Raw genomic sequence first — 13,868 nt, forward strand, 5'->3', positions numbered from 1 at the left:
TTTATCCTGTCTTAAAGCTGCATAATATTCCATCGTATGTATATACCACAGTTTGTTTAGCCACTCGTCTGTTGATGGACATTTTGGCTGTTTCCCTCTCCTGGCAGTTGTAAATAATGCTGCTATAAACATTGGTGTGCAAATGTCCGTTTGTATCTTTGCACTTAAGTCCTCTGAGTAGATACCTAGCAATGGTATTGCTGGGTCATATGGCAATTCTATATTCAGCTTTTTGAGGAACTGCCGAACTGGCTTCCACAGTGGTAGCACCATTTGACATTCCCACCAACAGTGGATAAGTGTGCCTCTTTCTCCACATCCTCTCCAGCACTTGTCATTTTCTGTTTTGTTGATAATGGCCATTCTGGTGGGTGTGAGATGATATCTCATTGTGGTTTTGATTTGCATTTCTCTAATGGCCAGGGACATTGAGCATCTCTTCATGTGCCTTTTGGCCATTTGTATTTCCTCTTCTGAGAAGTGTCTGTTCAAGTCTTTTTCCCATTTTGTAATTGGATTGGCTGTCTTTTTGTTGTTGAGTAGAACAATCTCTTTATAAATTCTGGATACTAGACCTTTATCTGATCTGTCGTTTCCAAATATTGTCTCCCATCGTGTAGGCTGTCTTTTTACTTTCTTGATGAAGTTCTTTGATGCACAAAAGTGTTTAATTTTGAGGAGCTCCCATTTATTTATTTCTTTCTTCGGTGCTCTTGCTTTAGGTTTAAGGTCCATAAAACTGCCTCCAATTGTAAGATTCATAAGATATTTCCCTACATTTCCCTCTAACTGTTTTATGGTCTTAGATCTAATGTTTAGATCTCTGATCCATTTTGAGTTAACTTTTGTATAGGGTGTGAGATATGGGTCCTCTTTCATTCTTTTGCATATAGATATCCAGTTCTCTAGGCAACATTTATTGAAGAGACTGTTCTGTCCCAAATGAGTTGGCTTGACTGCCTTATCAAAGATCAGATGTCCATAGATGAGAGGGTGTATATCTGAGCACTCTATTCGATTCCATTGATCAATATATCTATCTTTATGCCAGTACCATGCTGTTTTGACCACTATGGCTTCATAATATGCCTTAAAGTCAGGCAGCGTGAGAGCTCCAGCTTCATTTTTTTCCCTCAAAATACTTTTAGCAATTCAGGGCACCCTGCCCTTCCAGATAAATTTGCCTATTGGTTTTTCTATTTCTGAAAAGTAAGCTGTTGGGATTTTGATTGGTATTGTGTTGAATCTGTAAATCAATTTGGGTAGAATTGACATCTTAACTGTATTTAATCTTCCATTCCATGAACATAGTATGCCCTTCCATCTATTTAGGTCTTCTGTGATTTCTTTTAACAGTTTCTTGTGGTTTTCTTTGTATAGGTCTTTTGTCTCTTTAGTTAAATTTATTCCTAAGTATTTATTCTTTTAGTTGCAATTGTAAATGGAATTTGCTTCTTGATTTCCCCCTCAGCTTGTTCATTGTGAGTGTATAGAAACACTACAGATTTTTGAATGTTGATCTTGTAACCTGCCACTTTGCTGTACTCGTTTATTAGCTCTAGTAGTTTTGCTGTGGATTTTTCAGGGTTTTCTATGTATAGTTTCATATCATCTGCAAACAGTGATAGTTTTACTTCTTCCTTTCCAATTTTGATGCCTTGTATTTCTTTTTCTTGTCTAATTGCTCTGGCTAGAACCTCCAACACGATGTTGAATAACAGTGTGATAGTGGACATACTTGTCTTGTTCCTGATCTTAGGGGGAAAGTTTTCAATTTTCCCCATTGAGGATGATATTAGCTGTGGGTTTTTCATATATTCCCTTTATCATTTTAAGGAAGTTCTCTTGTATTCCTATCCTTTGAAGTGTTTTCAACAGGAAAGGATCTTGAATCTTGTCAAATCCTTTCTCTGCATCAATTGAGATGATCATGTGATTTTTCTGCTTTGATTTGTTGATGTGGTGTATTACATTAATTGATTTTCTTATGTTGAACCATCCTTGCATACCTGGGATGAATCCTACTTGGTCATGGTGTATAATTCTTTTAATGTGTTGCTGGATTCGATTTGCTAGAATTTTGTTGAGGATTTTTGCATCTATATTCATTAGAGAGATTGGTCTGTAGTTTTCTTTTTTTGTAATATCTTTGCCTGGTTTTGGTATGAGGGTGATGTTGGCTTTTTAGAATGAATTAGTTAGCTTCACCTCCACTTCAATTTTTTTGAATAGTTTGAGCAGGATTGGTACTAATTCTTTCTGGAATGTTTGGTAGAATTCACATGTGAAGCCGCCTGGTCCTGGACTTTTCTTTTTGCGAAGCTTTTGAATGACTGATTCAATTTCTTTACTTGTGTTAGGTTTCTTGAGGTCATCTATTTCTTCTTGAGTCAAAGTTGGTTGTTCATGCCTTTCTAGGAACTTGTCCATTTCATCTGCATTGTTGTATTTATTAGCATAAAGTTGTTCATAGTATCCTGTTATTACCTCCTTTATTTCTGTGAGGTCAGTGATTATGTCTCCTCTTCCATTTATGATCTTATTTATTTGCATCCTCTCTCTTCTTCTTTTTGTCAATCTTGCTAAGGGCCCATCAATCTTAATGATTTTCTCATAGAACCAACTTCTGGTCTTATTGATTTTCTCTATTGTTTTCATGTTCTCAATTTCATTTATTTCTGCTCTAATCTTTGTTATTTATTTCCTTTTGCTTACTTTGGGGTTAGTTTGCTGTTCTTTCTCCAGTTCTTCCAAGTGGACAGTTAATTCCCAAATTTTTACCCTTTCTTCTTTTTTGATATAGGCATTTAGGGCAATAAATTTCCCTCTTAGCACTGCCTTTGCTGCGTCCCATAAGTTTTGATATGTTGTGTTTTCATTTTCATTTGCCTTGAGATATTTACTGATTTCTCTTGTAATTTCTTCCTTGACCCACTGGTGTGTTGTTGAGCCTCCATCTATTTGTGAATTTTCTGGCACTCTGACTATTATTGATTTCCAACTTCATTCCTTTATGATCCGAGAAAGTGTTGTGTATGATTTCAACGTTTTTGAATTTCTTAAGACTTGCTTTGTGACCCAGCATATGGTCTATCTTTGAGAATGATCCATGAGCACTTGAGAAAAAGGTGTATCCTGCTGTTGTGGGGTGTAATGTCTTATAAATGTCTGTTAAGTCTAGCTCATTTATTGTAATATTCAAATTCTCTGTTTCTTTATTGATCCTCTGTCTAGATGTTCTGTCCATTGATGAGAGTGGGGAATTGAAGTCTCCAACTATTATGGTATATGTGTCTATTTCCCTTTTCAGTATTTGCAGTGTTTGCCTCACGTATTTTGGGGCATTCTGGTTCGGTGCATAAATATTTATGATTGTTATGTCTTCTTGTTGAATTGTTCCTTTTATTAGTATATAGTATCCTTCTTTGTCTCTTCTAACTATTTTATATTTGAAGTCTAATTTGTTGGATATTAGTATAGCTACTCCTGCTCTTTTCTGGTTGTTATTCGCATGAAATATCTTTTCCCAACCTTTCACTTTCAACGTATGTTTATCTTTGGGTTTAAAATGTGTTTCCTGTAGACAGCATATAAAAGGATCCTGTTTTTTAATCCATTCTGCCAGTCTATGTCTTTTGATTGGGGAGTTCAGTCCATTAACATTTAGTGTTATTACCGTTTGGGTAGTACTTTCCACTACCATTTGCCTTTTGTATTTTATATATCATATCTAATTTTCCTTCTTTCTACACTCTTCTCCACACCTCTCTCTTCTGTCTTTTCGTATCTGTCTCTAGTGCTCCCTTTAGTATTTCTTGCAGAGCTGGTCTCTTGGTCACAAATTCTCTCAGTGACTTTTTGTCTGAGAATGTTTTAATTTCTCCCTCATTTTTGAAGGACAATTTTGCTGGATATAGAAATCTTGGTTGGCAGTTTTTCTCTTTTAGTAATTTCAATATATCATCCCACTGTCTTCTTGCTTACATGGTTTCTGCTGAGAAATCTACACATAGTATTATTGGGTTTCTCTTGTATGTGATGGATTGTTTTTCTCTTGCTGCTTTCAAGATCCTCTCTTTTTCTTTGACCTCTGACATTCTAACTAGTAAGTGTCTTGGAGAATGCCTATTTAGATCTATTCTCTTTGGGGTGCGCTGCACTTCTTGGTTCTGTAATTTTAGGTCTTTCATAAGAGTTGGGAAATTTTCAGTGATAATTTCTTCCATTAGTTTTTCTCCTCCTTTTCCCTTCTCTTCTCCTTCTGGGACACCCACAACACATATATTTGTACACTTCATATTATCATTCAATTACCTGAGCCCCTGCTCATATTTTTCCATTCTTTACCCTATAGTTTCTGTTTCTTTTTGGATTTCAGATGTTCCATCCTCCAGTTCACTAATTCTAACCTCTGTCTCTTGAAATCTACCATTGTAGGTTTCCATTGTTTTTTCATCTCTTCTACTGTATCTTTCATTCCCATAAGTTCTGTGATTTGTTTTTTCAGACTTTCCATTTCTTCTTTATGTTCAGCCCATGTCTTCTTCATGTCCTCCCTCAATTCATTGATTTGGTTTTTGATTAGGTTTTCCATTTCTGTTCGTATATTCAGAATTAGTTGTTTCAGCTCCTGTATCTCATTTGAACTATTGGTTTGTTCCTTTGACTGGGCCATATCTTCAATTTTCCTGGTGCGATTTGTTATTTTTTGCTGGCATCTGGACATTTAATTACCTTAATTAGTTTATTCTGGAGATTGCTTTCACTGATCTTACCTAGGGTTTTCTTGCTAGATGAGTTTGTTGTCTATCTGTTCATTGACCTTCAGTTCAGCTTTTTCTGGGCCTATAGCTTAAGTTTTGTTTAACAGAGCATAATTTTTCAGTTCTTGTTTTCTTGTTTCTTGTCCTGCTTGTAAGTACCTTTTCCCTCCCCACCCTTAGGAGGGTCTACATAGGTATTACAGACTCCAGCCGGGTTTTCCCGGACTAAGCTGGCCTCCTTTCGGGGGGTAGGAGTCACCTGTCAGTTTTCCCTGAGGGTGAGACCCAGCAGGTTGAAAGACTTTCTTGTGAAGTCTCTGGGCTCTGTTTTTCTTATCCTGCCCAATATGTGGCACTTGTCTGTCTGCGGGTCCCACCAGCAAAAAATGTTGTGGCTCCTTTAACTTTGGACGGCTATCCCTGCTGGGGGCGTGGTGGAGACAGAGGAAAGGTTGTAGGCTGGTTTTAATGGCTTCAAATTGCCAAACATTGGGGTCTGAATTCCTTGAGAGAGGGATTCCACCTGAGTTGCGTTTCACCCCTCCCCTGGGGAAGGCACACGTGGGAGACAGCCCTGAAAGCAGCCTGTTTCTGTGTATGCCTGGGGCAGTTGCAGCCTGTGTAATCCTGCCGCTGAATCCAGAGGCAGCCAAGCCTCCGTAAAACAGCCACAAAAGCCTCCATTTTGTCCCCTTTCCTCTTTTTCGGTTAGCCCAATAGGCGACCTCCGCCTTGGCCAGTTTCACCTGAGCTGGGGGCCTATTTTTAGTAGTCAGAATTTGTTTATTAATGCCACAATTGGTGTTTGGTTGGACTCAGTCCCTGCTACTGTTAGAGTCTCTTTCCTTTCCCTCCGGGAAGCCACCTCTGGGGGAAGGGCACCAGGCACCACGGCTTGTGGATCTGACACGGCTTGGGGAATTCACTGTTCCGGAGACTCGCAGCCGGTCCAGCTGGTCCAGACTGGGGTACACTGTGTGTCTGGTCACTATCATGGCTCCAGGTGCTGTTCTGTACTGTTTCTGGTTATTTAGCAGTTGTTCTGGAGGACGAACTAAAACGCACACATTACTAAGCCGCCATCTTGGCCCCTCTTCTCCTTCAATTCTATTTCAAGTTTTTCCATAATTTTTCTAGACTTATTATTTTGGATTTCTGTTTACAGAAATTTTTTACCTTGCAAATTTAATATGCTGTATAATCATAGAATTATTTGATGTTAAAATTTTATGTTATTGTTTTTAAAGAGAAATAGGAGATTTTACTACAGGATTAAAGAAGTGTCATTCCCCATTTTCTTTCAGAGGGCTTCATCTACTAAGGAATGTTGCAAAACTCTTGAGCTATCCTTGGAATTGGGTTATTATGATAGAGTACCATAAATAATTTTCAATATCTGTTCCTCATGAGATCATATCATTCTTAATCATCTTTGTACACTATGATTTATTATTAAAATGTTTTGTTAATTTTGCTATTATTGTTTTGTTTGTCATGATGACAACTTCTGTGATTACTATTATCTCATTTGGCAACTCAGCAGCATATGCTGAGCTCTCTCTGCCTCCTGCCATTTATCTTCACAAATTTGCGAGAGCTGAATAGAAAACATCAATTGCCCACCACCTCTTTTTGTGAGGGTGGGGAAAGTAAGGCTAGAGCTTTTCCATGTCAACTGCTCAGCTGCTGTGCAGAAGGAAGGCCGAGGACCTGACCTGCAGAAGCCCAGCTGCTCTGTCCTTAGGGCTGTCCCATTGCAGGGCAGTGCTGTTTACATCCAATATGTCAAGATAGTTACACTGTTAGAAATGGGCGTTGGAAGGTATCAGCATTTTTTGTTTTGAGGAGATACATGAACCTGAATTACTAGAGTTAATTTGAGTATATAAACTCCCCCCTCCCCCGCTTTCAGCTTGGAAGCTTTAAAATTGTTAAGCCACATATATGAGGATAAAAGGGTCTTCATTTAAGGCCTGGAACATCGGAAATATTTTAATCAATGCAAATTTTTCTAAATTAAGTATTAAGTAGGTATCAAACGTTCACACTTGGGATTATGCCCATCTTATTGTAAAAGCCAGCTTTGTTTATAACTTTTTAAAACTACCTTTTCAGAATGTTCTTTATAGGTTTCCTGGTTGTTGTGGTCAAAAGTAGTTGAAAGAGAAATGTACTCCTATGGAAGGTTTTCCTTTCTAAGGAAAAATCATACCTAGATTTGCATATAAATATAGATGTATGTATATAAACACACACACTTGTGTGTGTGCAAGTGTTTCTACTTGTGTTTTGGACATATTAGTTATAACATTTAGAAATAAAACTAACTTTTATTTATTTTATTTTTGTTTCATTGAAATGTGGAATAATATTCGACTTTGCTTTAGCATTACTATCAAACATATTCATTCCCTTGCTGTATCATTGTTTGCTTTATAAAACAGCAATGACTTAATAGCAGTTAAGGCTACTTTTAGGGATGTATTTACAGTTATTATTTATTTCTAGAGGTAATTTTGCTACTTTTTTGTTTTCATTCAGTTCATTCACACTATGCTTACTATGTGCTAAATATTTTTATTTTGTTTCTATATTGTCAGATTACTATAAGTTACTAAATTACTTGGTTGAGAGAAAGAGTAGTGACAGGACATGTTATTTGCATATATAAGCTTCACATTGTCTGGGCTTGAATTCTGGCTTCAGTAATTACCAGCAAATTACTAAATCATCTCTTACTTCAGGGTTTTCATCTTTAAATCAGGAAATTTAATTAAAGTAACTTTGTAGGATAACCTTGTAGGGTAATTGATATGAGAAAGTGTGCTTAGAACAGTGCAATTAGTAAGTATTAAATACATGTTAGCAATAAGTGTGTCTAAATTGCCCTTGATAGGTACGTTTCCCTGATGTGGCATCAGACATTGTTTCCAAATGTACACCAAGACATTTCTTTTCTTTTTACCCAACGTATTTCCCATGCCAATTTTCTGAATACTTGACTTTCTGGCATAGGCAAAGACCTAGATGTGTTTTTCATTCATACAGGTATTTGAGATGTGGACCCTTTTATCCTAGCAATTAGGAATCGTCTTTTCAACAAGTGATAGAAATTCAGAGAATAGCTTCATTTCTTTGGTAATGAGCTGGCAAATGATCATTTTAGTAACTCCTGAAGGTTACTTTCCTCTGGGCATGATATAAATTCTATCACACAAATTATAGAAGGAGAAGTTGAGAGCATGACAGAGACAAGAGATAGGGCTGTTAGTGAATGTAAAGTGTCTCTCAGCAACCATCTACTATACAAAAACATGTACAGATTCCTGTTTTTGGCAGTGGCGTACCTTAATAGCATTCCCTGGGCCTTTTGTTTTGTTTGCACAGGGAGTCATCAACAGAGATGGGATTATAACCTTGATCTGTTGACTCTCAGGTTCTGCTGTTTCTGCACTGCTTCTCTACTGCCTTCAATTGGGAGGCTTCTTTTTAGGATAGCAATTGACTACATCCTTTGCAAGTCCTATGCCTGCTGATCCAGCTGCTTGCACTTTCTGCAAGTGGGAGAAGTACAAGGACAGGAAGTGCATATAGTCTTCTTCAAAGGGATTGAAATCACAGGCAGATCTCACATTCAAGACTTTTCTAATATACCAATTCAAATAGAATGAATCAAAGAGTGTTCCCTTAATGTATTAGCCTTGGTTCTCCAAAAAAACAGAACCCAAGGTGTGTGTGTGTGTGTGTGTATATATATATATATATATATATGAATATTAAAAAAAAATTATTATAGGAATGAAGTCATATGGCTATGTTTTTTGGTAAGTCTGAATTCAATTCGTAGGCTGCAGGCTGCAAGTTGAGAATCCATGGTGATATCATGTTAGAATTCCCCAGGAGAAGCCACAACTTGAGAACTCCAGTGAAGGTTTTTAATGAGTTCCCTAAGAGAAGCCATCTGGTAGAAGAATAGACAGAATTTTTTCTCTTTCTGACTACTGAACTCCTCAGTTCTCCCTTTAAGGTCGCCAGCTGACTAGATGAGATGTCTCTCACTGCAGAAGGCAATCCCCTTAGTTGATTGTAGAAGTAATCAGTTATAGATGCAATCACCTGACTGCTGTTTTAAACTCAGGGAATAAGGTTTAAACCCAGGGAATGCCCTCATAATATCAATCAGGCCAGTGCTTTCTTTGACTAAACAACTGAACACCATAACCAGCCAAGTTCATGCATGAACTTCACCATCGCAGATAGTCTCACAGGAAATTTGCAAATCTTGTCAGGAATCTTTGTGTGTGTTAAACACTCTTTATGGGCTTTAGCATCTTGACTTACAGGTAAAAGGCTTAGGAAGCAGTATTTGATCAATGCACGTAGGGTACAATTACATGATGGTGTTGAGCACTAAAAACAATAGATTCAGTTTTGCTCATGGAACTACGAAGTGCTGTTCTTTGTAGGTCTAATTCTCAAGTTAAATGGCTTGAGAGAATTTAATCTTATGTTAGAGAAAGGCATGAGGTCAGAGCTCTGCCAACTAGCACACACTTAACAAATGACCTGGCCATGGCTCTTCCCAGCAAAGTCACCAGGGCTAGACTCTCTCTTCGCCTTCATTCACCAACCCTAATAAGAACCCAGATCCTCCGGAGTAGCATCCAAGTGCCCTGAGGACAAGGGAGGCATTTGGGCTGTAGAATAGAGGTAAAAGGTGAGCCCAGAGCCAAGGCAGCTTCAGCTCAAGGCTGAGCTGACCTGGAACGACCTGCAGGCAGATGGTCTGCTGCCTGCATTGACCCTTCATCAGAAGGATTCTAAGGAGGGGTACTCATTCATCAGAGGACAGTAAGGCAGAAACACAATCTCAATAGAATTAAATATTTAAAATTTATTTCATCATTCCCCATATTTCCGTTCCTCTGGAGAAATATTCAGAAATAAAGGTTATTTTGCACAGAAGTATGTCTGTACACTTTCTTTTAAAATAAAACCAGAGTTACTCAGTATATACAGTTAGATGTTATTGTTGAAACAATTTGATGCAATGGATATAAGGTAGATAATGGTTTTTTTTGTTTTTTTTTTTTTTTTTAGTATCAGGAATAAGCAAAAATTGCAAACAAAATAGAGAGATATGTGTTTTATTCCAGACATAAATGATGGCTGTGAATTATACATGATCAATTATTTTCATTGCTTCCATTTTCTCAACAAAATTATGTATATGAAAAGATATTTTTCATTAGTGCATGTATATATGTATATGTGTATATATGTACGCATAAGGTATTTTAAACTTTGTGTTAGGTATACTTACATATAGCACCTATATAAGCATGTTCGCTGTTTAAAATAAGAAAAATTGATGATAATACTATTTTTGGACTTATGAAAGGAAATGTATTCTTGAACTATGTTTATATTTTTTGCATGGGCAGGCACAGGGAATCGAACCCAGGTCTCCGGCATGGCAGGCGAGAACTTTGAACTATGTTTTGATGGCTGTACTATTATGTAGAGAAATAAGAAAGACTCCTTAGGTATTTCCAGCCAATTGCCAATTGCATAATTTAAAATATCATTCATATGGTTATGATTGCACATTTATTTAGACTTCTTCTCTGCCCTTCAAACTAAGGTATTTACTGCCTCCTGGGAATCTCCACCTTGATGCTAGATGAGCATCTCAAAAATACTGCACACCTCTTTTAAAGGCCATTCTATCTTTCCAGCTGCTCAAGTCAAAGAAATTTGGAGTCACTTCTGAAGTCTTTTTCTCACACCCCTATCTTATTCATCCACAAAATATATTCCAAACCTGCCACCTCTCACCCTTCCACTTGTGTCTCACCTTTATTAGGCCAATAGTATCATCTCATCCTGCCTTAACTTTTGCCTTCCATTAGTTTCCAATTTGACTCAAAGTAAAACCCCAATATTTTACAACACCTACAGGGCCATACAAGGTCTTTATCATACCAGCTCCCACCACCTTCCACCCCTCTGCTCTCATTCCCTGCCACCCTCCCCCAACTCGATCCTATCCACCTATCCCCAGGATCTTTGAATCCTCCTCCCCATCCTCCTCAAACGTCTTGCATGGTCTGCTCCTCCAATATCACCTCTTACCAAGACCTTCTCTGACCATGCTCTATCAATGGCAGGACCCTACAAAGCTAGCTCCTCTTCCGCTCTTCCTCCTCCCAGTTCGGTATCTCACTGTGCCACCCTCTGAACACAATAAGCTTATGAAAACCTAATCTTGTTTGGGCATGAGCTACCTCTTCCTTACTCATGCAAATCTCCAGGAGATAGGGGGCCGTCTGTTTTGCCCCCTGGTCCATCCCTGTACTGGAGCAGTATCTGGCACATGGCAGACATGGAATGCATTTTAAGGAATGTGCCCAAGTAGCCACGACAGGCCAAGAGGAAGCTACTGGCCGAGGGAGTTGGTGGGTATATGCGGACAAATCAGTATTTGTTTAATAGAAGTAGCAATAGAGATAGAAGCAACTCCTCTAATGGGCCTGGGGTGAAAACTGAACACTCTTAAATCCTAAAACTTACTTCAGAAGAGGACTCAGAAGTCCGGCCAGAGAACCTATCATCTATGTTACTGAGCACTAATTGAACAGTTCGATTTGTCCGAGGAAATGTGCAGGATGACTAGAGTACATTTTATAAGAGAGTTTGCTAGCCTGATACCACTTTCCACAATGACCTGTACTTCTTATTTCTCCCAGGTATATCACTAACACAGTATACGAGGGTATATAAATAGAAGTGCAATTTAGAGGTGACACAAGTAATTCCCTTTATATCCCCTGTTGGTCAGCTCCATATGGGTTCACTGTTGCTGGTTTATGGCTTTTACTACTTGAGCCATTAGAGAAAAGTTTCCCAGGTTGCAGCAGAGAGTTAAGAAAGATAATTAAATAGCTAAAACATGGCACCTATGGGAAAAAGTACAATAATTTGCTGCATTTGGTTTTATAAGGAGAAACCTGAGAAGTGACTTGACAATTGCCCTCAAGAATGTACCAGGTTACTTTCTTAGGAGTGGAGCCCACCTACTTTTTTTAAAATCATAGTTGAAAGAAAATAGAGAAAAAGTTAGTATAAACTGCTGAATACACGTGATTCAGTTTTCAAGAAAAACACTAGAGAATTTTAGAAGAATGTTCAAATGCCAGGTATTAGAGGCTAAGAATTAGGATTGTATTTTCTGGAGACATTTGAATGTGGGATCATCTTGATTATGTCTTTTTTTTTTTTTTTTTTTACATGGGCAGGCACTGAAATCGAACCCGGGTCCTCTGGCATGGCAGGCAAGCGTCCTTGCCTGCTGAGCCACCGTGGCCCACCCCTTGATTATGTCTTGAAGGCAGAGTCAAATCACCACTCCTACTGACTATGAACCTGTGATGTACACAGTTATAACACCAAAGGAGCAAATTTTTCTACCAGAAAACCATTTCCTAGAAAACCGCGTTCTTTGTCTATGGTTACATAACTTGAATTTGAGGAATTTTAGTGTGGCTTCGTTCTTCTCAAAAGTAGAATATTAGAATTGAAATCTGGAGGGTGAATCTTATAACTTTTAATGAAAACCATTCATCTCAATAGACAATTTTGAAAGTCATCCCTTTTAATCATATTATGAGAAATTAAGTCTTATTGTTTTGTTTTATCTTTTGCTTGCTTGATTTTTTTTCCCCTTTGTTTCCAGTAACTCTAACTTCCAGTACTAAAGCTTTTATATGTTTCAACGTTAATGTCTTGGGGAAAATTATTTCTTATATCCATCAAAATAACAATCGAATTCAAATATATCAAATAATAAATCAAGAATGTATACCAAATGCATCAATAAAAAGTTGCTCTTGGTAATCATAAAAAATTGGTAATATGAAAAATGTATTAAAACAAGCCAACCTTTTTTTCTTTGAAGACTCACAGAATTCTTTCATTCTCCAACAACATCTGGAAACTAGTGGTCTTTTTTTTGAACTCTTCCTTATTTAAAAGTCATGCTTCACTTGCCTTGGTCTTGCAGGAGGATAAATGTAATGTGTATTAAGTCAGCAAAGGAAGTGAATCCATGATATGGTAGACTGTTTTAAAAAAGGAACCAAAAGGAGCCTAGAGAAACAGGGGCATATGGAAAGCACAAGAAATTAGGTGGGATCAACATGTTCTCTGACTAGAATACATTTTATAATCAGAATTGTGGAAAAATAGCCTTGCTATGACCCCAGAAATCAGCTAATGTGCAACCTCTTGAATCAGGTAGAATCTAGTAAAGGATGCCACTAGACACAGCTCTGCCATTTTAAACTGCTGCTCTGTAAGGAATTTATCCCCTATCTGCCTTTATTAAGCCACTTTTCCTCCCTCAGAATTCTGAGTCTAAGAATTCTAATCCTAAACTATTAATTCTAAGAAAAATAATCAGAAAAATTTGTGGATGGTGGTTATATATTTTTTTAAATCATGCCTTACCTATAAATTTTAGAAACTTTGAAATCTTCGCTATGTAAATTTAAGTCATTTCACCATTGTAAGACTTCATCTTCTCAACCATAAAATGAAAATTGAATGGGATAGTATCTGTGAAAGGATTTTATAAGATATATAGTGTTCTTCTAATAGAAAATATCTTTTACTAATAGGAGCAGTAAATAAAGGAATATAGAGACCTATTTTAAGCTGGGAGATGACCCACACACACATACATGGCAGTGTGCATACATACAGCACATACAAAATCTCTAAAACTTGGCACATAGAAGGGTCAGACATGCTCTTATAGCAGACAGTTCTGTCACACATGCTCCTCTTTCAATATGAATACAGTTAGCTAATTTTATTAGAAGATGGTGCTTTCCCAACTATCCTAGAATCTGCCATAACAGTATCACACAGGTGTGTGTGTGTTGCATCTGTCTGTGAGTGTATGTGTGACATTTGAATGGGAGCTGTATGAATCCTAAACTGATGAATTTCATTCCTATGCCGTCCACTTCCACATGGTAAAATGACTAAGGTGGCTGAGAGCAGATTTCCTCCACAGAGATTATCACCCATTTTCAAGGATTG

The 13,868-nt window shown here is 37.6% G+C and overlaps 1 protein-coding gene across 1 annotated transcript in view; it reads left to right on the forward strand.

Moving 5' to 3' along the window:
- SNTG1 (syntrophin gamma 1) overlaps positions 1 to 13,868 on the forward strand; it is a 339,457-nt gene that overhangs the window by 259,701 nt on the left and 65,888 nt on the right. The window lies entirely within an intron of this gene.

The sequence above is a fragment of the Tamandua tetradactyla genome, chromosome 6, assembly GCF_023851605.1.
Source record: "Tamandua tetradactyla isolate mTamTet1 chromosome 6, mTamTet1.pri, whole genome shotgun sequence".
In the NCBI taxonomy this organism is placed as follows: Eukaryota; Metazoa; Chordata; class Mammalia; order Pilosa; family Myrmecophagidae; genus Tamandua; species Tamandua tetradactyla.